The sequence below is a fragment of the Kogia breviceps genome, chromosome 8 (genome assembly GCF_026419965.1).
Source record: "Kogia breviceps isolate mKogBre1 chromosome 8, mKogBre1 haplotype 1, whole genome shotgun sequence".
Taxonomy (NCBI): domain Eukaryota; kingdom Metazoa; phylum Chordata; class Mammalia; order Artiodactyla; family Physeteridae; genus Kogia; species Kogia breviceps.
In genome coordinates this window covers 85,541,779-85,568,119 of record NC_081317.1, presented here as the reverse complement: position 1 = coordinate 85,568,119, position 26,341 = coordinate 85,541,779, and the positions used below count along the sequence as shown (strand labels likewise).

The following is a 26,341-nucleotide window of genomic DNA, read 5'->3' as shown; positions in this document are numbered from 1 at the left end:
AAAGGAGATAACCATGCTTTAATTTTTGTTTTCTGGAAGGAATCCTAAAACATGGGGTGATTATATTAAATAATCATTTATTTATACATTTATTTTAAATGTTCACAAGAAAAGTTATGGTAAGTCAGCTTACTCCAGGGTTCTCTATGCTTATTAATATGTGATTAATGTGTGATTCAATCATTTAATAAATACTGTTTATTTGTATTTTTCTAGGGACTGGAAGAATGATCTTATAAATGAAGAGAATAAAAATATAGTTTGAAAATGATCAATACCCTAGATAATTTTTTAATTTTTCTTCTGCTTCATATCAGCAAAAATAATAAAGTAGCTTGATAGCAGTGAGTTAAGTGACTATAGACTATCTTTATCTCATGGAAAAACAATTGCAGATATTTAAAACTTAATTCTCCTTTTAACTTGATTATTAGTTTTAAAGGTAGCTTTAAATGTTAGGAATGTTAATGAAATGTCCAGGTGTCCTAACTGGATGACTATGCACCCATCAGATGCTGAATTAGATGAGCATCTCCCAAGAATGTCTCCAAAAGGTGGAGGAGAGCAAAGTATAATCCCTGGAACCTGTGATTATGTTACCATACATGGAAAAGGGATTTTGCAGATGTGATTATGTTAAGGACATTTAGATGGGGAGATTATCCTAGATTATCCAGACAGACCCAGTATACTCACAACGGTCCTCAAAAGTGGAAGAAGGACTCAGAAGAGAGAGGGAAGTGTGACTGTGGAGGAAAGTTTGAACTGATGTGGTGTAAGAGGGGCTCAAATTTCTGTTGCTTATTTGAAGATGGAGGAAGGGGCCATGTGCCAAGGAATGTGGGCAGTCTCTAAAATGTGGAAAAGGCAAGGAAATGGATTGTTCTCTAGAGCCTCCAGAAAAAAAATGCAGCCTTGCAGACAACTTCATTTTATCTCATAAGGACAATTTTTGACTTCTGACCTTCAGAATTGTAAGATAATAATTTTACATTATTTAAGCCACTAAGTTTGTATACAGCAGCAATAGGAAATGAATGCGCATGAACCAGAGTATATTAGAACTATTACTATTTGGTTTACATGCTGGGAGCAGGTAAAATCATCTGTAGTTAAAAGTGAATTATGGAACCATCAGTTTGTTCTAAGAGAAAAAAAAGAAAGAAGAACTCTAAAATCTATTAGCTTTAATTTTTTTTTTTAATTTTCAGAGAATTGGGAGATTCACACAAGCCAAGTTTTGAAACTAACTTAAATTTAGAAAGTTATGATTTTCTTAAAATTTTTTTGAATTGTTGATTTACAATGTTATGTTATTTTCTGCTATACAGCAAAGTGACTCAGTTATACATATATATTCTCTTTTTTTTTTTTTTTTTTGCAGTACGCAGGCCTCTCACTCTTGTGGCCTCTCCTGTTGCAGAGCACAGGCTCTGGACGCACAGGCTCAGTGGCCATGGCTCACGGGCCCAGCTGCTCCGCAGCATGTAGGATCTTCCCAGACCGGGGCACGAACCTGTGTCCCCTGCATCAGCAGGCGGACTCTCAACCACTGTGCCACCAGGGAAGCCCCTATATTCTTTTTCATATTTTTTTCCACTATGTTTTGTCACAGGATCTGGAATATAGTTCCCTGTGCTATACAGAAGGACCTTGCTGTTTATCCATCCTATATATACTAGTTTGCATCCGCTAATCTCAAACTCCTAATCTTTCCCTCCCTATCCCCCACCTTGGCCACCATTAGTCTCTTCTGTATGTCTGTGAGTCTTTTTCTGTTTTGTAGATATGTTCATTTGTGTCATATTTTAGATTCTACATATAAGTGATATCATATGGTATTTGTCTTTTTCTCTCTGACTTTGCTTAGTATGATAATTTCTAGGTCCTTCCATGTTGCTGCAAATGGCATTATTTCATTCTTTTTTATAGCTGAGTAATATTCCATTGTATATATGTACCACATCTTCTTTATCCACTCCTTTGTTGATGGACATTTACGTTGTTTCCATGTCTTGGCTATTGCAAATAGTGCTGTTATGGACATAGGGGTACATGTATATTTTCAAATTATACTTTTGTCTGGGTATATGCCCAGGAGTGGGATTGCTGGATCATATGGTAATTTTATTTTTAGTTTTCTGAGGAACCTCCATACTGTTTTCCACAGCGGCTGCACCAACTTACATTCCCACCAACAGTGTAGGAGGCTTCCCTTTTCTCCATACCCTCTCCAGCATTTGTTGCTTGTAGACTTTTTAAAGATGGCCATTCTGACTGGTATGAAGTGGCACCTCATTGTAGTTTTGTTTTTATTTTAAAATTTATTTATTTATTTTTGGCTGTGTTGGGTCTTCGTTTCTGTGTGAGGGCTTTCTCTAGTTGCAGCGAGCAGGGCCACTCCTCATTGCAGTGCGTGGACCTCTCACTATCACGGCCTCTCTTATTGTGGAGCACAGGCTCCGAGACGTGCAGGCTCAGTAGTTGTGGCTCACGGGCATGTGGGATCTTCCCAGACCGGGGCACGAACCCGTGTCCCCTGCATCAGCAGGCGGACTCTCAGCCACTGTGCCACCAGGGAAGCCCTTGAGTTTATTTTTGTATATGGTGTGAGGGTGTGTTCTGACTTCACTGATTTATGTGCAGCTGTCCAACACCACTTACTGAAGAGACTGTCTTTTTCCCATTGTATATTCTTGTCTTCTTAATCAAAGATTAATTGACTGTAGGTGTGTGGGTTTATTTCTGGGCTCGCTATTCTGTTCCGTTGATCCATATGTCTGTTTTTGTGCCAATACCAAGCTCTTTTGATTACTGTAGCTTTGTAGTATTGTCTGAAGTTTGGGAGGGTTATGCCTCCTGCTGTGTTATTTTTCCTCAGGATTGCTTTGGCATTTCTGGGTCTTTTATGGTTCCATATGAACTTTAGGATTTGCTCTAGTTCTTTGGAAAATGTCACAGGTAATTTGATAGGGATCACATTAAATCTGTAGATTGCTTTGGGTAGTATGGCCATTTTTTAACAATAATAATTCTTCTAATCCAAGAGCATAGGATATCTAGAAAGTTATGAATTTTTAACAGCAGGCAAATATTTTGAAATTTCAAGGTGGTTGTTTCTTACAGATGGGACTTACTACTCTGAAGATAGTCATGTTACCAAATCTGCACAATTTTATAGACTTACATTTTCCAGCTTTTAAATAAATCAAAGCTGATCAGTGAAATTTCTCTGACAAACCACACTGTGTGTGTGTGTGTGTGTGTGTGTGTGCATTTGTGTGTGTTTAAATATATTCATCCTGGAAAGTTCATTCTGCATCTGCCCCTTTTAATTGTGTTGACTTCGGAAACATTTTTGAAGGTACTTTGTGACAATGAAAATTACAGCAAGGACTGTTTTGTCTGGTTCATTTGTTAGTTTATATATACATATTTTTACTGACTGGATTCATCATCATTATGAGAGGATAAGTCTTTTCCTTGAAAGTTCTGTACCCTGGTTTTGGAGAAGAGATGTAAAAACTTGGTAGGAAACTTGATTTTAAGCACAGTACAGTAGTTCCAAGCACACTATAAATAATAAAAAAATGTTCTTCCAAATGAATAGAGAGTATTCATGGTCTGAATCTCATTTTACCCTCTCCTACTGATAAGAAATACCACCATCATAACTCTCTAATCTGAAAACCCACATATGGGTTAGGAGTAAGGGACAATACATGTATACTAGAGGGATAGAAAACCTGGAAGTTGTCATAAATCTTTATATTCAAGGCATTCCAAGTATTCTCAAAGTCAAGCTGAACACGGACTTTATGTTTTCAATCATTTCTTTATCCTTCTTGTGCTTTCAAGTTGTTCATGTACTTTGAGGGTCGTTGGCATAGGACAGATCATGATGTTAAATAATTGATTAACTTGAGTGATTAATCATGACATGATTAGGGTCTTTTTTCATTCAGAGTTGGTCCATTTCAGGCTCAGGTGGTTCCTGCTATGCAGTCACTCTTACCTGCACATATTATAGAGTGAGCAACCATATCTGAATTCACTAGCTTTTCTGAGGCAATAACTTATGTCATCCAGTCTATCATCATAATGACTGAGAATTGAAAAGCAAAGAGATTGACTCTTCATTTCACAAATTTAGTTTCTGTGCAAGAGTAAGGGGAATTGTGCCTACTTGCTCTATACTATCCATTTCATGAATAAAGCAGTACAAGTTCAAGCATTTCAGTTCTTCCAGTCAAAAATTAAGTTTTTCATTAGGATTATGGTTATACTGCAAATATTTTAATGGATGTATGCAGTAGGCATTTTTTTCTAGGGTACAGAAAGAAAAGTATGGTATATTGACTCTAGTACTGTTTTAGATGTTAGTTATCCCTGCTGAGTTTATAATTAGGAAAAATTCTAAAAGTTTTATTATAATCATCTGCATTGATAAATTCCCAGAAACATATCATATATCTATATCTATCTATATATTTATTTTGGTATTTCAGCCTTGCCCTCAGAGAAAATGGAAGTCTCAAGTGACACATCCATCATAAAAATGTTAAAGGTTGGCCAGTCAGCCAACAAATATTTATTTCAAGCCCTCTAGGCAGTCATGAACCATGATTTAAAACAAACAAACAAACAAACAAAACATGGTCTATGTCATAAAGTTGCTTTTTAAAAAAAAATTTAACTGAGCTGATAAGATTTCTAGTCAGAGACTAATTAATTGCTATACTGCAAAAAACTACAATAGGTATAATACGAATTCATGTGAGGTATCTTGGCGGGCTGAGAGAATGTTGTCTCAGCTGAGTCTTGGTGGATTTAAATAAAATGATAAGGGGGAAAGCATTTCAGGAAAGAGGGAAGAACAAGAGTGAAAGTATGAAATAAAAAGGGACACGGCATGAATAATGATATGAGCATGATGATAAGTTTTGAATAATATGAGATAATTTTAGAGAAGAATGAGAATAAAGAGTCTTCACTTTGATGTTAGAGACAGTCAGGGCTCAGTGGATGAGAAGGGCTTATCAATTATTGAAAATAGATTATCAAGGAGAAGAATTGCATGATCTCTTGATAACACATTATGGTACTATGATTGTGGCCACTAAGATTAAGACAGTGTTCTTTATTCCAACAAGCTAGGATGACTCTATATGTGCAATTTTACACACACTCAAAAAAATCATCAGGGAGCTTGTGGTCATGAATTCTCTTTATGATTCCATATCTTATAGAGACTTGCTGAGTGTTAGAAATCCAGGGTTCTTTTCGCAATTCAAATATTTATATCTAAAGCCACAGTTTGCACAGACTTACTGTATTGGGGGAGGGGGGAGTTTTTCCAAGGAGACAGCTTTTACAAATGGAGAGAGGAGCCATGTATTTAATTTATATTATGTTCCAAGCCTTGTAACAGGCATTTGACATGCAATATCTCACTTAATCCACATAAAAATTTTTAAATAGGTAGAACTCTCTCACATTGTATCAGTGAGGGACAAGGCAGGGAAACAGAAACCACTGTTCAACAGACAGAGTTGAATCTAGGCAGTTGATACATAGGTGTTAGTTAGCTGAATGAGAAAAAAGGGAAGATGGAAGGAAACCAGGAAGCAGTTCCATCCCTAAGGCTGGGGGAATAAAGGGAGGAAGTTAAGAGTATCAGAACACAGAAGCTCAAATAATGGGTGCTGAGGAGTTGGGACTTAGACTTTCAAGGAGGAGTGTGCTTGGGCGAAGTCTCATCAGAATGTTGTTGTTACAGGGCTTCCAAACTGATTTAAAGCCTCCATTGGAGTGTCTAGCAGCATCAGGCTATTTGAGGTACCAGTGCCAGTCAACACCCCCATCCAGGTACCTTACAACAACCTGGCAAGTCATAGGTACCATTGGGGTCTGCAAAGCCTTTTGAGGTTGTGATTGAATGTAGAATAGTTTAGCATTGACTCTGAGACTGAATCAGAGACAGAGATTTGCTCACCTGCTCTGGGATTCATCTCCCACATCTGGAGTGGGACTTACTCATAAAACACTTCACATTCCATATAAAGTGGTCCTAAATACCACATATAAAAATGATTTTTGAGAGTAATGTCTTACTTTTAAGGAAGTACTCTGGCTATAATACATCTGTAATGCTAGAAGAATAGGCTGGTGTATTTTTATACTGTTTGTGTGAGTTCCTAAGCACAGCTTAATGAGCTTGCATTTTGCTATTGGTCTTAAAATATAAGAGCAGACAAGTTTTACCTAAGTTGCTTTTTTGTATGAAACACAACTTCAGACAACTTGAAACACTCACTGGAGAAATGTTAATGAGTGGCCTTGGCATCTTAAGAATCATTCTTAAAATTTTCCCACTCTTAAGGATTCTTTTTTCCTAAGTGCTGTTCTCAAATAGAAAATGGAAAATTCATAGTATCTGAAAGGTTAGATTACTACTTGATCGCCTTTATGGTAACTCTAAGAGAAATAGCAAGTGGTTTAACAGTTGCCCATTTATAAATGTGAATATTTAAAAGAAAACACAGAGGTAGGATTTCAAGTCATAGGGAAAATTTTCATAAGCAATAACATAAGTCAAAATGGGTTTGCCTTCACAGTAGGTGGAAATATATGTGGTAAAACATTCAAGACAAGAACAGGTATTCAAGCCACATACCTTGGACATTTTCAGTCAAGAAAAAACAGCTATAAATCGGGTTGAATATTTACTATTTTAATGTCACTAGAAAGTAATTTCTCAGAAGTTATCCCAGTTGCTGTTACACAGAATTTTTCTTAACTTTTTTTGTTGTTAGACTCAATATCTTTATTTGTTCCAAGGAATAATATTTACACCAGGAAAATGCTTCTTCTTGTCATCTTTCCAAAACCTCTAAGCACCAAAAGCTCTTTTAGAAACTGTTTTCTTTTGGGATTCTCACGGAGCCACCTACTCATTGGAGGAAAACTACTTCAACACCAAAACCAAACAACGCCAATTAAGAAACACTGTGGCTGAATGGTTGGTCTCACTGTCTGGAAGATCGTGGTTCCTCCAGTAGGGCCACTGACTTGTACAGATGCCTAAGTAAAGATACCTTTCTTTCTAATATGTTGTTGATCTGACTGATCTTATGGTCCAAGTGCCCATACTTAAAACTCCATGAACTACAAGACTACTACCCAATTTTCTTTTTAACCACCCAGGGAGTGCAGTATGGGTTTGTTAATTAGTATTTGCAACTTACTGCAAGATTCCAACACGAAATAAATTCTGGATACAAACTGCCAAAAGTAAGGGTGTTCATGTAGGATGTTTTATATCAAAATGTTTCAAGTTGTTTTCTTTTTTCTTCTTCTTCTTCTTTTTTTTTTTAAATCTATGGACAAGTTTCCTCTGCCAGTGCAGGCATTTAAAAACTATCACTACTACTTTTATAATGTTATCTCAACTAGTTTATATTTATTCTTTGTGGTTTGTAGTTGGACCTCGTGTAGTTTTATGGAAACAAGTTCAAAATTAATCTTATTCCCTGTGCACAGTCTAAACTGCACATAGATCAACTGAATGATGAGATGAATGGAATGAAAAACTTTTTATCTGGATTATGAAATCTTAAGAAAACAGATACTGTTTAAAAACAAAAAAAGTTGAGGGAAATAAATTATTGAGCTGGACGTCTTTCATAGAAAATCTATCTCAAAACAGGATTTGTGACCTCAGTGTATTATATACCAATAAATAGATTTGAGGCAATTTGCATTTCTGTAGGGCTGGAATAAAAATTGGAAACCACAAGAGTATTTAATCACACACATACAACGTAAGTGCTTGTATCCATGTGTGCTTTCACAGGCCTGCAAGTAAACACACACACACATCAAATAACCTCCAGTTAGTTAATTACCATTATAAAACAAGCACACCTAGTTATTAGAGGAGTTGACATAGTTCTGGCCTCTTGCAATGTCAGCATTTCAGTGTGCATAAGGCATGCCAAGGAAAGAAAAAGCTAAATACACACACGCACACACACACACACACACCCCACACACCTCTGAGGTCATGGTTACCTTTTGATCAGGGCTTTTGCAAAATATCCAAAGCCCTGAAAGAAACCATGAAGTCTGAAAACATTTGTAGGTTCTGACAAGCTTCCAAGCTTCCTGGTGGGAATACTTTGTGTTCTTTTCCATCCTGCCGGAGGAGAGCAGTGGTTTATGGACAATCTCCTAGGCAATTAGAATTCCATAATTCAAATTAATAACCTCATAAAACATTGCAGATTATGTACTTGTTTTTTTTTTTTAACCTATAAGTAAAGTACTGTTCTGATAGTGAGTTTGAAATTGCTTGGAATTCATCCCAGTCTGGCTAAAAATAATTTTTATAAGTTAAAGACATTTGACATAAAAAAGACTGTATTTAATGAAGATTTTTTTTTTTTTAATTTACAATTAGATTTTAAGATTAGTAGGACATGAAAAATATTTGCTTTCACTGGTTTGCTTTACTGGGAAGTAAATGTTAAGGTCACGTTTTTTTCAAGCTGACCTTTCCTAAGTAGGAAAGGGGGAAATGGCAGGAGGAGACAGGAACACAACTTCCTTTTATCATGTTCCTGTTATGCTTCATCACACTGTCTAGTGAAATGAATGAGTAAATTAGGTTTTTGATTTCATGCGCTGGATTATGTGTTTTATGTGTTTTCCTATTTTTAATTTAATAGGGCAGTTATTTCCATTAGAAGATGGGTCTCATTAAAAGAAATGTTATGGAACTATGTGCATTATGTTTAATTTTCACTCAATTTAAAAAGAATACTTATGAGACTAGTGCATTGAAGCACAAGAACATGATTAGTTGGGGTTCCTTTTTAAAGAGAGGAGCCAAATGTGTGAGAAGTAGTGCCTCTGGGGCAAATAAAACAATCAAATAGTCGGAAATGGGGTTGTGGGCTCACAACTACTGAGCCCATGTACAACTACTGAAGCCTGGGCACCTAGAGCCTGTGTTCCACAACAAGAGAAGCCACCGCAATGAGAAGCCCACACACTGCAATGAAGAGTAGCCCCCTTTCGCCGCAACTAGAGAAAGCCCGTGCACAACAACGAAGACCCAACGCAGCCAAAAATAAATAAATAAATATTTTAAAAAAGAAGCACATTAAGATCAACTGGTTGGCAAATCCCTAATACAGCCACAGAAATGCTTGAAGATAACAGCTGTTCCACTTTTATTTAGACTTGACAATACTGATACTTTTCATTGGTCCTCCATATATTAAAATATTTTATATTAATTTGATAATATATGATATGATATGAAACCCTGATCATTTGTTTCTCTCTTTAGGGGGTTTTCTCAACTTTCCCCAAGACAAGGCCCCAATGGACTGCCCATATGTCACATGGCAGAAAAGATGTGAAAAGCCAGCCACCGGATTCTGCTGATCCTGGATTTTCCAGACTGTCATCTCTGTAGGTACCTTTTCCTGATGGTTACTAGTTTAATGTTTATTACAGGCTTTACGTTTTAGTTCCTTCTTCTGTCTCAGAATCTTCATGGTTTGATGGTCCCCTTGAAGCCCATTTCTATTTTACTAACCTCAGCCTTCCCTGTTAACCTCAAATGTTTCAAGCTACCTCAGCTGAGAGTACTTGCAACTCTGGGATGAACTTACTCCCTCTGTCTGCAATCACTGTCTCCAAAAATCAACCCCATGAGGTGACTACATTGTTCTCATCTGAGATATGAAGAAATAGCTTGCAGACAGATTAAGTAACTTAGCCAAATAGTCATTTAGTAATCACTGAACTATGCTTTTTATGCTTTAAGCAAAACTGAGCTACATCCACAAGGTTGTTCTTTAATTCATTAACTTCTGACTTCCAACATTCATTTAAAACTGATACTGATTTTTCTAAACATCAACATCTCATTTCAAAACCACTGTTCACAGGGGAGACTGACTAAAAGAGCACGGGTCACTCCTGTGGTTGGCTAAGTGGAAAAACACAGAAAACACACATTTTGCAGATGGTTAAATAATGCCAAACTTCTCAAGACTTTCTGCAACGTAGCCCTAAAATAAGAGGGAAATATATCCATGGTGTTCTGGATGACTCAGCAAGGATAATAGCTCTCATATTTATCTTTGATTCTTTCAAATTTTGCATTGTACTCAATATTATATTTGTGTTTGCTTTAATATAAATTATGTATATGTTTACATGCCATTGCTTACACAGAAATTGTTTTCTGTGTTTCTTGGTTGCTGGATAAGATACTGTTGCAATGACTTTATGAATTTTAAAAATGAAATGGGTTGAAATGAGGGAGGTTCCATGACCTGGAAATACCTTCTGGTGTTCCAGTAAAAAAATATATATGGATAGATATGTGGACTCAGATTACAACCTATTCTTTTACTGATTTATAAGTTATGTTGTAATGATCACTGAATAAAAATGCCCACAATGTTTCCAAAGAGACAGTTCAAGACGGCATATATGCATACCATTGCTAGAAATTTTATGGTGTTTGTACATTTGAGCCATGTGACAGGGCTGAAATTTCTCTGCTCCATTGGGCATTCTCTTTTACCATCTCTGGCATATACTCATCAAAGAACTCTCTTCAGCAAAGAAAGATGAATGATGATGTTATTCTTATCTTTAACAAAGACATCATAAACACCGTTACTTTTAATTGAACTAAAGTGCTCAAATACCGCATCATCCCTACAGCAAGTCTCCTATTTCAGCTCTCAACATTCATTTTCATTATAATGACCTTGTCATATGCAGCAACAACCTTGAGAGTGTCTTCTTGCAATTATTGACTGAACTATTTAGCCTTGAAAAAAGTATCGTCTAGAAAAGCCAATTTTGTTAAACATCTTTTATCATTGAGAACAAAAAAGAACTAATTCATCTTATCCAAAGGTTGACCCTTGACTAGATGTCTTCATTTCCCTTCTCTGTGAGGAAGATACTCACTGAAGCCAGGGTCAGAAAGTAACGGGCCTCCTGCACATCTGAGTTGCGATTTTCCAGATGAAGCTGGAGTTGGTCTACAGAGTAAGTTTTCAAAGTCACTTCCGATTGTGTTTTGGTTTTTTTTTTTAATGATACTCAAATCACTGGACTTTTTTTTTTAAACTAAAAGTTTCCATTTTTACCACCCCATTTAACACACAGAGGAAATCAGGAGGCATATTGTTTGAGGTGAGTATTCTTGGTGAATGATGCAGTGGCTGCTGGGTTATTCACAACAAGCGATGTCCTTGATGCAGGTTACCACTTGCCAAGTTCAATACGGGCACCTTTTTTCAGCTTGGCTGCCCTTTTTGATCCAAAATAGATTTAGCCATGCCTATAGCACGAGCTCTATCAAATATTCTCCAGTTACATGAGCTTCATCTTTTAAAGTATTTTTGAAAATGACCTTGAAGTTAACTTTGAAAGATATTTTATTTGCCTATTTGTATTTTTATTGAATTGCTCCTCACAAAGTCTTCTATTTTTTTATTTGGAAAAATTTCTAGTGATTATTCTCCAAATTGTGTTCACTGGGTTTTAAATTATGCTATGAGAATGATGTAATTAGACCATTTTGTGTCAAAGTTTTCTAGTAAACGTTTTCCAGGTTTTAGGTTTGTGATTCCTAAAAACTTCATATTTTAAATAAACATCAAAATATATTTCATTTTGCTGATGCTTACCACTTACCAGGGTAGTGTTATGATTTATTGAATGTCATACTTATTGTGACTCTATGGAAAAACATCATGTCTGAAACAATTCTCAATACCTTCAGATTTTTCCATTTTTAAAAATAATCTTGTATAAATTCACAGGTTTCAAAGCTTCTGATTAGAAATTTCTATTTAAGCCAATAATTCATACACTCATATCAAAATGTAATTAAAAATTACAAAGTTTAAAAGATAAACCAAGAATGACACTGTAATAATAAAAACTAACATTTTTGGTTATTTTATGATATTGTGGAACTAACTGTGGTGGAAATCATAGCTAAATGTAATTGTGTTCATGTCAATCTATCTATCCAGATCATAGATTGAAATATTTAACTTTCTGCTTTCTACCTCCCAATTGCTTGTTTGTGACTTTCCTAGTTAGTGAGAGGCATTCAACATTGTCTCTGGGAGAAGCAAGGGTTGTTTTGTTTTGTTTTGTTTTTTTAATAGCGGCATTTCAGTTTTTTGACATGCAGATCAGGATTTTGAGAATCAAAAGGGGAGACCTGAGGGAAGGAAGGAAGTGTTAGATCCATGTCAGTGGAATTAGGAAAGAGAAAGAGCTAAGATTTTCTCCACCTCAGAAGGTCATGTAGCCTGGTGGTGAAAGGGCTGTAGGAGAATGAGAAGAAGCAAAAGGTGGGATAAGTTCACCCAAGGGGGAACCATGTGGAGAGATTCAAGGTCAGTATTAGGAAACTCACCAACATTCAGTTTCAAGAAGCCATCAGTATGGTCTGCTGATTCCTGTAATTCATCCATGGCCCTTAGAGGAAATCAGTGGTTTCAACCCCGTGGGCGGTGCACCTTTCATTTAAAGCAGTTGGCATATCATTAACGGATCATCCAGTAGAGGGCAGTTTACCTGCTCTGAAACTTTGCTGAGTTGATCAACCTGCCCTTATTGATGTATCTTCAGCACCTCTGTTCTTTAGCTGATTGGGTAATTTATAAGCCTCCTGCAAATAGAGAGTGAGGTCTTTAACAACCGAGGAAACAGCGGTGACTATAAAAGGGAAGTACATGGGAGGAGTCTTTAAACTCATGAAATACATCCTCATTTCATAAAGCATTACATCCTCATTTTATTGAATGTAGTTGTGGCAGGAAGAGCCAATGACTGGGTGAATGTATGTAATCAAAAGCCAGAAAGCAAAACAGTGGCTTTTAGGTTATCACACTAGTCTGTAAAATAAACGGAAAGCCTAAATGGGCTGCCAATGAGAATTCTTTTCACATTTCCATGTTGCAACTTATTTGGACAGACAAGAATCAGCCTTGAGGGCCAGTGACATTAGGAAAGCCTGGTCCTGTCACAGCAGCATTCCCAATTGGTGATGTAAATGGCACGCTGGGTTTCCAATTATCACAAAAATACTAGATTTCCTATTTAGTTTCAGCATAATACAACATGCTGTTCTTTGCGTTTTCATAAAAAAGCAAAAGATTAGCTGACCTGGAATACACATTCTGCTGATCCTTGTGTATGCGACAAACCTCTCAAAGACATTAACAACACAGCAACAAAACCAAAAAAAGTCTTTGTCCTAAATCTACAGTAAAATGAGTGTTCTAGGTATATACATGCTGCTGCTTTGGGTTGCCTGAGAGTGCAACATCAGAGAATATGCAGGCCCCAATTTAAGGACCACTCAGTTCCATGTCACCAGTACTATTTATGGAGAATAACTAAAGGTTAAACTGAAACTATTTTTATAGGTTTCCTGAGAAGAAATATAGATTTATGGAAGGTGGTATTTTTTTTTTAACAAGTCAAAGTCTAAAAACATTAAAATAAAACTCGTTTGAAAATGAATCTTATTGGCACAGGGCTAATGACTGAGGATGGAAAAATAAATGGATCACATGATTTTCCAGTCCATAAGTTGTAAAGTCAATTTTCTTGTTTCTGAACCCTGGGTATCCATTGCTTATTTGATTTATTTAGTTCCCTGCATATATTAATTCTACCCATATTTTACTGTCGTATTAAAATGCCATCTACACCAAAGAGGCTTCCGGGATGCTTCTGCCTGGAGTAAGTTACGCCCTCCTCTGTTTCTTTATAGAGTTGTATTTGGTATTTTTCACAGAGCACACTACTTTCTAATTCACAATGTACCTGTTTACGTGTATGGCTGATTTGTTTTACCACAGTGAAAGGGCCTTGAGGACAGGGACAACACATCACCTAATTCTGTATCCTCTGGACACAAATGACAGCAAACATTTTCTGTAAAGGGCCATTTTAGGGTTTGGGGGCCACCTGTGGTCTCTCACAAAACTCCATTTTTTACAACAATTTAAAAATATAAAAACATTTTTAGCTTGTGAGTTGTACAAAAACAAACTATACCAGATTTGGCCCTCGAACTATAGTTTCTCAAATCTTACTTCAGAGTATTTAGCAATGCATAGAATAGAACATAAACAAATGGTTGTAAAGGGAGTGCATAATAATGATAAATAATAATTTTTAAGTAAAAACCTGGATTATTCAGCAATGACCTCATTCTAATCAGCATGTGGGAAAAAGAACAAAACATTTGCACCTTCATTTAACAAATTTACCAGGTCATCTTCTTTCCCCCAGAAACTGCTTAGTCATAAAACAAATAGAATTGATATTTTTTTACTGCTAAAATTTAGTTCATTGTTATTCTCTGTGGATACGTGGGATGATGGATATTCAGAAGTCCATACTCCACATGTGCATAAGATCCATATACAGAAAAACAATTTTAAGATATAAAATAGGGTGTTGTAAGTGAACACAGCTTACATTCTGTGAGTTCTTAAACTGTGAATCCATCACTAAATATTTGTGGAATCATTCCTCCCATGGGAGGGAAGCTTTATGAATGCTTCTGCTTTGGATGTAGAAAGGTATAGCATTAGCCACTCCTTCCCTAACAATGAGAGACAGCCAGATAACCTAGGAAATAATTACTTTTTTTGAACACAGCAGAGACCTGAGGTCATAACACAGTGAAGGGAACTGAATTCCAAAGAGGGACAAGTTCTGAGACAGATACATGTACTATTTCACCTTTGGAAGAACACAGAGGGCAGAGGTGGCTCCATAGAGTTGGGTGAGAAGAAACCAGTGAAGATATATTAATAAGTTTTTTAAGGCCAAGTGTGGGCGAGTGTATCAGTTTTGAGTACCCGAGAGTTCCAAACACAAATTCACTCAGAAGCTCTACTTCAAGGGCCCCCACTGAGTGCTCTTGAGAAATACTAGAGGCGGAGCTGGAGATGGGTAAGAACTTGCTCAGTGGCTCCCACACACAGAAAGTGACTGCCTGTCATGGGGGTAGAGGTATTTTCCCAGGATCTTCATCTCATAAGAAGTAAAGGCTTCTGGTAAAGGAGTGGGAAACTCTGTTGTCCCCAGGGCCATTGTGGGAGGAGGGGTAGAAGCAAAATATCTCTGTGTCTTAGAGAGGTCTAGTAAACCCTACTGCTGGCACCAGAAATCAAACAAAGATCTGTTGTTTCCAGTAAAGGCCTTGTGCTTCTGGAGGAGAGGCAAGAACACCTCTTGGGTCAGTAATTACCATCACAACACGAAGCAGATTTCTTCTAGTGCCAAGGGAAAGAGTTAAACCCTTTGCTGCCTGAGAACCTCCAGAGATACAAGGGAGACTTTGGTTGCCTGGAGAATCAAGAGGCAAAAGGTCACTGAGAAAGCCCCACCCCCAAGGGCCCATGCTCAAGGATCTGCCTAATATTAAAACTAGGACAAGAAAGCAGAGAGCCCTACTCAGCTGCTATGGTGAGTCTAGTGCTGACTAACAAGCAATTAACAAGTCTACCCATGGGGGAGGATTGAGAAGACTGAGAGAAAAGGTTAGCAAACTATGGCCTTTGGGCCAGTTCTACCCAGCGGACCGTTTTTGCAAGGCCTATGAGCTAAGAATTGCTTTTTACAATTTTAAAGGATTATAAAATAAAATCAAAGAAGAATATGAGTCAGAGATCATATGTAGCCTAAAAAGCCCAATTATTTACTGTCTTTACAGAAAAAGTTGGCCAATCCTTAGACAAGAGCATGGAAAGAGACTCTTCGGTTGCACAGTTGTGCAAAATCTCCAAAAATGAAGGTGGAGCAGGAATACCTCTGCAGCACACTAGGCCTCACAGTAAGTACTGTAATGTGAGGCAACTACTAAAGGAATTTGAAGCTTATGATGTACTGAGAGTAAAGGCAGCAGCACAAAAACCTATGCCTCACCTACCAGCTCACCTAGCTCAGCTACTAACTAGATTGACACCTTCATATTAATAGCCTGGCAGAAAAAGAGGCACATCCATGTCCAGATTTAAAAATTATTTACTTCAGAACCTAGGGGCAGGACAGGAATAAAGACGCAGATGTGAAGAATGGACTTGAGGACATGGGGAGGGGGAAGGGTAAGCTGGGACAAAGTGAGAGAGTGGCATGGACATATATACACTACCAAACGTAAAACAGATGGCTAGTGGGAAGCAGCCACATAGCACAGGGAGATCAGCTCGGTGCTTTGTGTCCACCTAGAGGGGTAGGATAGGGAGGGTGGGAGGGAGACGCAAGAGGGAGGGGATATGGGGATGGATATATGTATACATAGCTGATTCACTTTGTTATAAAGCAGAAACTAACACACCATTGTAAAGCAATTATACTCCAATAAAGATGCTAAAAAATATACTAAAATAAAAAATTATTTACTTCAGTATCTTTTCCTCTTCTACATACAATTTCCATGTTTCAGTTAAAAAAAAAACAACTGTAACATGCAAGGCGAGGTCATAGGCCATAGTTTGGTCAAAAACTATTCATTTCTGGGCTTCCCTGGTGGCACAGTGGCTAAGAATCCACCTGCCAATGCAGGGGACACAGTTTTGAGCCCTGGTCCGGGAAGATCCCACATGCCGTGGAGCAACTAAGCCCGTGCAACACAGCTACTGAGCCTGCACTCTGGAGCCCGCGAGCCACAACTACTGAAGCCCGTGCACCTAGAGCCCGTGCTGCACAACAAGAGAAGCCACTGCAGTGAGAAGCCTGCGCGCCAAAGAGTAGCCCCCACTCACCGCAACTAGAGAAAGCCTGCACAGCAACGAAGACCCAATGCAGCCAAAAATAAATTTTTTAAAAAAACCAAAAACCTATTCATTTCTGTGTAGGTATTTTTATATATATACATATATTTTTTGTATAGAATTTAATTTATTTATTATTTATGGCTGCATTGGTTCTTCGTTGCTGTGCCAGGCTTTCTCTAATTACAATGAGCGGGGGCTACTGTTCGTTGTGGTGTGTGGGCTTCTCATTGTGGTGGCTTCTCTTGTTGCAGAGCACAGGTTCTAGGCGTGCAGGCTCAGCAGTTGTGGCATGCGGGCTCAGTAGTTGTGGCCTCTGGGCTCTAGAGTGCAGGCTCAGTAGTTGTGGAGCACGGGCTTAGTTGCTCCATGGCATGTGGGATCTTCCTGGACCAGGGCTTGAACCCGCGTACCCTGCATTGGCAGGCGGATTCTTAAATACTGTGCCACCAGGAAAGTCCTGTGCAGGTATTTTTTAGATGAGATTAACATTTAAATCAGTAGATTCTGGATAAAGCAGACTGCATTCCATAATGTGGGTAGGCCTCATCCATCAGTTAAAGGCATTAAAAAAAAAAAAACCTGATACCCCACCTCCCCCAAGATGAAAAGGGATTTCATCCTAATGCATTAATTCGTTTTTATCTTTATTAAATTCTTTTATTTCCTTTTCTAAGTTGTATTTTCTAAGTTCAGTTCCTAACTTCTTAATTTGGTTTAATTTATTTTGATTCTTTCTTGTGTACTTATTGTTATAAATTTTCTCTAAGCACTGCCTTAACTATATCTCATAGTTCTGACATGTTTTCATGGCTTCTAATTTCTAGGTATTCTGCAATTTTAAGTTTTCTTCTTTGACTCAATAGTGATTTAACAAAATCATGAACTATCAAGATTGTCGTGTTTCTTTTGTGTGTTTGTATCTAGTTTTTGGTATTGCTAGATTTTTTATCATTGTCCAATAAAACTAGACATTAGTAGACATTAAAAGTTGACGTTAACTTTTTGGAATTCAATGAGGTTTATTTATGGTCTACTAAATGGTCATTTTTGTTTTTGGTATTGCATAGCATGAGCCCTAGAAAATCAGTCTTATTCCTTTTTTTAGGGGATAGATTTTGCTGCATGTTTTTTACACCAAAACCTTTGTTTTCTTAATGAAGACAAGAAAGTAAGTGCATTTAATATTCTCCCAGCATCCTCACCACACTTAGCACGTCCCAAACATTGCTAGGTTTGTTGTGTTCCTCTATATTTTAAGATTTATAGAGTTGTATTTTCTTTTCTAATTACAGCTGGTATTTGGCCTCAGTTCTTTTCTACTGGGCCTTTATTGTTTCTGAGCTCTTGATTTTGATTTATCTCTTGATTGTTTAGATTTTGTGAATAAGAATTATTTTCATGAAACATTCATAAATACTATATTTCCTAAATTTTGATTATGTCTCTTGCCTTTATACCTAAAGAAGAAGAATTTGGTTCAGTTTAAGACTACTGGGTCACACTATTTCTTTCTTGCAATGTTTTGTACACATTTTTTTTTTTTTTTTTTTTTTGCGGTATGTGGGCCTCTCACTGTTGTGGCGTCTCCCGTTGCGGAGCACAGGCTCTGGACGCACAGGCTCACTGGCCCAGCTGCTCCGCGGCATGTGGGATCCTCCCAGACCTGGGCACGAACCTGTGTCCCCTGCATCGGCAGATGGACTGTCAACCACTGCGCCACCAGGGAAGCCCTGTACACATTTTAAAAAATAATATTCTATCCTTAAATATTGCCTTTGAGAAGTCACTCATATTTTTTAAATTCCCCCATCCCTGCTTTAGGACCTTAAAAAAATTTTTTTTAACATCTTTATTGGAGTATAATTGCTTTACAATGGTGTGTTAGTTTCTGCTTTACAACAAGGTGAATCAGTTATAAATATACATATGTTCCCATATCTCTTCCCTATTGCGTCTCCCTCCCTCCCATCCTCCCTATCCCACCCCTCTAGGTGGTCACAAAGCACCGAGCCGATCTCCCTGTGCCATGTGGCGGCTTCCCACTAGCTGTCCACCCTACGTTTGGTAGTGTATATATGTCCATGCCAGTCTCTCACTTCGTCCCAGCTTACCCTTCCCCCTCCCCAAATCCTCAAGTCCATGCTCTAGTAGGTCTGTGTTTTATTCCCATCCTACCCCTAGTCTCTTCATGACATTTTTTGTTCTTAGATTCCATATATATGTGTTAGCATACGGTATTTGTTTTTCTCCTTCTGACTTACTTCACTCTGTATGAGAGACTCCAGGTCCATCCACCTCACTACAAATAACTCAGTTTCATTTCTTTTTATGGCTGAGTAATATTCCATTGTATATATGTGCCACATCTTATCTATTCATCTGTTGATGGACACTTAGGTTGCTTCCATGTCCTGGCTATTGTAAATAGAGCTGCAATGAACATTGTGGTACATGACTCTTTTTGAATTATGGTTTTCTCGGGGTATATGCCCAGTAGTGGGATTGCTGGGTCATATGGTAGTTGTATTTGTAGTTTTTTAAGGAACCTTAAAGATGTCCAAAAGAATTATTGTTATCCTTGAAGTCTGGTAACTTCATCAAGACTGTATTCAGTGTTGACTGTTCTGTACTAGATTTTTCTCAGACACAGTGTTCATTTCTTTCTGTTGTATCTTAGCATACTTTTACATCTCATTTAGTAATTTGGCTCTACTTTGTCTTCTATCACTCGTTCTAATCACCTTGATCTTTATGTTTTAAAATTTATTTTACTTGGTATTCTGAAGCTCATTCTTTATGCCCTTGACTTTTATTTCTCAGTGTCTGTTTATTAAGAGCACTTCTAATGGTGAGAAGCCAAGAAACTATTAGGGTGTTCTTGAGACACAGACTATGTGTTCAATACTGCTCTTTAAGACCTCCTCTTTTCGTTGAACTAGGTTGATATTGTAGGTGCCTCCATGTACCCCTTCCTCAAAACCAGTGCTGTGAGGTCATGTGAAGAGTCCCTGGGCATACGTCTGGTTTTCAGTAGGTTGGCCATAATTAGGAGTGGCTAAATTTACATGAGATCAGTCTGATGATTTGTATGATCCTAAATGATAAATTTAGGGAGGGGACTTTTCTCTGCAGTAGCATCACAAAATGAAAGAAAGAATAAAAGTTTGGGAAATGCTTAGGAAATTAGGTCAAAGTACAAGAAGGTTTATAATAAGCAAGCATTGCCCAGAGAGTTACTCATTTCAACTATTTGCTGCAATACTATACAGGCAGTGGGTACTTAGCATGCTGGATTGACTTTAGGTGAAAAGCTATGGTAGAAGGCTTGAGTCTCAAGATACTACAAAAATATTGTAATTGAAAGTGTTGACATTAAATGTTTTATTAAAAATTTGTGAATAAATATATCATCAGTAATAAGTCAAAGATTTTTACAAAATTATGATTTGGGGGGAAATCAATCATTCACTGTTTTCTTGGATTTTCAATTATACAGCTTTTAAAATACTACAGTATTCGTGGAAAACACACTTCACTTATTGAAAAACCAGCAGACTGATAGAATTTTGAAAAGAAAATACTAAAGGAATATCCAAGGTAGTTTTCTAATATTTATTTCTAGTAATACAAATTTAGTTTAGGGTACTAAAATTATGCACTAATTTCACTAGATAAGGTAAGTAAACAGTGTTTTGCAACTTAAACACTATGTATAAATGCTATCATAGGAGTCCTATAAATGTTGCCTGACTTGCTTCAATTCTTCTTCTCCACCCTGGAGTCCTTTCCTCATTCTTTCCTGATCTTTTCAAATTTCAAACACAGATAATGAGTCTAGTCTGCCCTTCTAGAAAGTAAAATTGAGATTTCCATGGGCTGAAGACTAGTAGGGATGCTTAGCTGGGCAGCAGAGATTTGAACCAAGGCGTTTCAAATCCAGGGTTTCTTGAGACCCCACAGTGATTTTTTGGAACCATTTTCTTCTGGAAAATGTTGTGTAATCTCTGGTGAATGAAGCTAAAAAACACTGTTAATCTTACAATTTGATCACTCAAAATTTGCAGCATCTGCTGCAAACCCCAAGTCAAAGGTTTCCTTTTCTCCCCATGCTGCACTGAGTAGCCAGGATAAGACAGCAGAGTAAATAGGAAGTCAGAACCCCTAAGGAGAACAGCAGGTAGGGCAGGCTCATAAAACAGAGGCCGCCCCACCGTATGTGGTCATCTGGCAGCCCCATGAATCAGTCACACAAAGACAAGTACCTTTGATCTACTTGAAAGGCTCGAGATCTGAAATACAAACTTGAGTGACCTTTGAACTTTTCAGCTTGAGCAGTTTGCCCTTGTTCCTTGAATACTTTTTTTTCTCTAAAATTCCATACCACTGCAGATGAATCCATGTGATTTTGTGATTTTCCTATCTCATTCCTGTCCATTCAGCAGCATCCGAGTGTGCATTTTCATTTTTGTAAAAATGGTTCTACAAACTCTGATTTCAAAAAGGAAAGCTATACAGAATGCCTTTTAACTGGCCTCCTAATTGCTCTGTGTGCTCCTTTCTGTCCCTGCGCCCTTCTATGGATCCTCAACACAGCAGCCAGAGTGATCCCCTCAAGGTCACTCTGAGCATGTCTCTCCTCTGCTGAGTCTCTCCAATCGGAGAAAACATGAGGCCTCCAAGACAAACCTTACATAGGCTAAACCTTCTCTAACTCAATCTTCTGTTTCTCTCTCTTTCAGCCACCCTTTCTTTATCATCCTGATCTCCTAGAGGTTCCTCTACAGCTCCAGGCACATTTGCTTCTTTTAAATAGCAAGTGTTCTACTCTAACATGCCTGATCCGCTTTACAATGCTGTGTTATCCTTGTTGGCATATATATACACACACAGACATATTTTATATATATATATATATATATATATATATATATATATATATATATATACACACTTATACATTCATAAAGAAATATTTGTTTATTTACTATCTCTCAAATTGGAATATTCGATGTTAGCAGGATATTTTTCTGAGTGGTTCATTGATGAACCATCTTCTAGGACAGTGCTGGGAACATAATAATAGGTGCCCAATGAAATGTGTTGAATAAATGAAAAAATGAGTACATATTCTTAAAATATACTTTACAACTGGCAAATTGTTTTAAATTAGAAGAAGAAATAAAATGAAAAGAGTAGAAGTGGGTTCTAAGACAGAAATACTCTCCTTGGCATAACTGAGCAAGGTCATTGGCATGCCTGGCTGCCCAGAACAGATACCTGTAGCTCCTGGATGCACTCTGCAGTCTGCTCTTGTGCTGTACGTTGCCACTTTTCTTGAGTTGGTTTCCTGACATAAATGTCTGGGATTGGGGGTGGCTTCTTCATTTTCAGATACGGTGTTAGACAATGTTCTAATTTCATTCTTTTACGTGTAGCTGTCCAGTTTTCCCAGCGCCACTTATTGAAGAGACTGTCTTTTCTCTCTTGTATATTCTTGCCTCCTGGTATTTATACTTATTGAAAGAAGATATTGGTTTGTTAGGAAACACTAACAGAGGTCATTTTTCTGTGTAAGACACTGAAATGAAACTCGTGCAAGAAAAAAATGAGAGAAGTATAGGAGAGTTGTGCGAGAAGAAAAATGACAGATGCAAGTCCTCAAGCCAGAAAAGAGTTATTTAACACCTACTGTGTGTCAGACATCATTTTGATTTTAGCCATGGCTACATTCAGTCTTAAATAATGATGAATACCATAGAGAGTTTAGGTGATGAAGAGGAGAGGGCGAAAACTACTTTGAGCTGTAGATTTGGGATTGTAAGCTGTGTTTGATCACAACCAGCACCCCTGCTTCTCTGATACAAATGCAGGCCAGAGTTACTATAAATCACTACACATATACGTCTTCTGGGCTATGCCTTGCAAATCGTCAAAACCATGAGTATTATATATAGTTGTGAGAGGCTACTAAATAAAATTGAATGAATCAGAAGTAAGGATGTTTTGATTCCTGATGACATGACTCAGTTTTGACATCAGTGAACGTTGTAAGAGAGACTGGAGGTTTTTGGTGAACAGTCAGCTTAGATCTCGTCCCAAAGTGGTATGTTTGTTATCATCACTAAACAGACATTGATTGTCCCATCATTATCACCCCAAGTCCACAGTTTACATTCGGGTTCACTCTTTGTGTTGTATATTCTATGATTTGCACAAGTGTGTAATAAAACATGTTTCCATCATTTTGGTATCATGCACAATATTTTCACTGCCCTAAAAATCCTCTGTGTTTCATCTATTCTTCCGTCCCTTCCCCCAAGTCCCTGCAATCACTGATCTTTTTTCTGTCTCCATAGTTTTGCTTTCTCCAGAATATCATATTGTTGGAATCATACAGTATGTATTCTTTTCAGATTGGCTTCTTTCATTTTGTGCAGAAATAAGTTTTCAATTCATTTGGAAAATTACCAAGGAGCTCAATTACTGGATTGTATAGTGAGGATTTGTTTAGGTTTGTAAGGAACTGCCAAACATTCTTGAGAAATGGCTGTACCATTTTCCATTCCCACCAGCAATGAATGAGAGTTCCTGTTGCTCCATTGTTGATGTTTTATGTTTCAGCTTCTTAGCAGCCATTATTGAAGACTTTCAGACAGGAAATAGTGTTAATCATTGGAAATAAATAGGTTCCTGTTTAGGAAAATAATTCACACTACTTAAAGAAAAATACATGTATTTATATTAATTGTGTTGTAGGTAATAAGCAAACAGGTGGAATTAACAACAGTAAAAACTAGGAGAAACATACTTGAGACTTTTCTTGATATAATTACAGAAGAAGATGCTGAGAGTACAATACTGGAAGTTCACAGTTGAAACATTTATACTTGGGTTTTATCAAATCATTTACAGTAGAGGATTATACGTAGAGACTATCTGCTTGGTCAGTTTTTAGTTTGATGATTCTATAGTGTCCCCCCCTAAAGAATTTATATAAGGGTAAATATACTAACATATTACAAAACTTCCTCATCTGCTGCACTGCATCAAATACCAGTTATCAGCTCATTATTTTATTGTTTTTTTTTTTCCCTTTGGCTTAGCTTGTTTGGGTAGTAATAGATTTAGGAAGGAAGTGACTCACTGAACCTCATTTTAACCAGCAGAGAACTGCTGGTTAAAAAAGGAAAATTTTATAGAGATCTCATGCCTTCAGAATTTATACCAGCAATAGCCTAAATTGTCTAGTCAACACAAGGTGGTTTCGGGGTACAGAATATTATAATAAAGTCCATTTAAGTTCTTCAAGTTTTGAACTGCCTTAGACTAAATTTAGGATAGACCTATCCATTTTCCAGTGAATTGTAGTATATTAAGGAATAATAAATATTTTCCTCCTATAATCTAGGCATTCAATTTATTGAACTGAGTGAGTTCTTTAGCCATACGGAAATATTTGGTGTTTTATTGTTCTTCCTTTCATATCCACTGTATATTTTTATATTTTTCTCTGTAGGGGAGCTACAAGCATATGGAATTTCTGTATCTTCAAGGAAATACAGTTAATGCATCAGGAAAGGCTGGACCAGTAAGAATTGAAAACAATGAGAATTTAATCTAGGTAAGTGATGAAAAAGCTAGGAGCTATATAGGGGATAGTGAGAAAACCCAGAAATTAAACAAACAAGAAGCCAATGTCACTTCTTATTGGAAGGGTTAAGAGAAGAGCCAAGTTAACTAGGCTGCCTGGGGTTCAAGGATTCCAGGAAGAATATGGAATCATAACAGGTTCTGTCATATGGGAAATAAGGACATTAGATAGAATGTGTCCTTCCATGCTCATGCACTCCAGTCTCCCCCCAGTGTCACCCACGGACTGAATCCAGGTGGAATCCAGCATTAATAGGGCCTGTGATACCTAGCCTGCAGGAATTAACTTCCCTATGACACAAAAGGCAAGGGTGGATAAAGGGCAAACAGTCCAAAAACCAGCATAGCTAACCACTACTTGGAAATGCTATAGATTTCATACTTTTTCTATACATATTGGGGCTGGGAAACATTAACTGGCCTGAGTTCTTTCCTTCAATTTTATATTCATCACTTGAATAAATAAAGCAGATGATTCCAATGCCGACAAAACTATCCTTATGGGAACATTTACTTTGGGGTTTATATTTTGACATTTTTTTAACTTAAAATTCATGAAGTTTATTTCTGTCTCCTTTCTATATTTAGTTAATTGTGGGATTTTGCAGGCTTTTTAGCATTTTGATAATATTAAAAAAAGGAAGCTTTAAAATGATAAAATGTTGTCTAAATATGTATTCCATAATAATTTGATTATCAAAGTAATACAAGGTACTTTTCAGTAATTTATTCAGTAAATGTAAAAATGTCACTAAATTGGAAGCATAATATATGATTCAAGCTACCAATATGCCAATATCCTTTAAAAGATAGCTTGACTCCAGGCCTCCTGCTTTACACTGCTTTTCCATAGATGTGGGCACAGACCTAAAGTTTCCTGCCTCCATCTGTTCACTGGGCATTATCATTCGATACACAGAAATAAGGTTTAAAATTTTTAACTAGTTAGTCTTTCCAGACTTTAAATGTTTGATCTTTAAATTTAGTTTTTATTCCAACAAACTGCTCTTTCGTGATCATAACACATTTTGGTACCACTGCATATCAGAATAACAAATGGTTCCCCTCTGAATTTTTCCAAACCATTTCGTTGGTTAATATAATGCAGTGTTTCTCAGAATGGGTCTGGAATATTATTCTTGGGTATCTCTGGTTTACCTATCTTGTATATATGGGTATATCACCTTATATGATGACTATAAAATGTGGCTTTGAGAACTCAAGCTTAGATCCATTTTATGACTTATGAGGAAACTTCCAAATTGAAATATAAATTAATATATATTACATGCTCTCCTATCAATATATAGACATGAGAACAGGTCTACCAACAATACTTAGAAACAAAAACAACTGAAGTGTTTTCAGGCCTAATTAATGTCTTATCTCAGGGATATTAAAATCAGATTGTATTATACAAGCTGAAATTTAGTGATATATATCAAAACTTGTAAAAAGTTAAACAACATTAATAGGAAGGAGGAAGTCAGCATTATTTCTAGAAAAGGGGAGAATTATAAAACCACAGTTAATGTGTCCACTCTACTGTAAAATGGTCTATACTGGCCAACAGAACCTCTCCATCCTGGTTGGCATGTAGTCCACATTTACCTTATAACCACTACCAGTAAAATAATATAACAATCTTTCCTTGCTTTAATCATCTGCTGTATTAGTCTGCTCAGGCTGCCACAGCAAAATATCATTGACTGGGTGGCTTAAATAACAGAAATTTATTTCTCACTATTCTGGCATCTTAGAAGTCCAAGATCAAGGTGCTGGCAAGGTAGGTTTCATTCTGAGGATTCTTCTTCTGGTTGGTAAATGGCCTCCATCTT

The 26,341-nt window shown here is 37.1% G+C and overlaps 1 long non-coding RNA gene across 1 annotated transcript in view; it reads left to right on the top strand.

Annotated features, from left to right (window-relative positions):
* Nucleotides 1–24,468, top strand: part of LOC136794671 (uncharacterized) — a 47,733-nt gene extending 23,265 nt beyond the window's left edge. Inside the window, exons 2-5 of the long non-coding RNA XR_010841746.1 lie at nucleotides 9,356–9,480; nucleotides 10,948–11,082; nucleotides 15,791–15,910; nucleotides 24,370–24,468. This is a non-coding gene — a long non-coding RNA (uncharacterized lncRNA). The remainder of the gene's footprint in view (nucleotides 1–9,355; nucleotides 9,481–10,947; nucleotides 11,083–15,790; nucleotides 15,911–24,369) is intronic.
* Nucleotides 24,469–26,341: the final 1,873 nt, after the last annotated feature.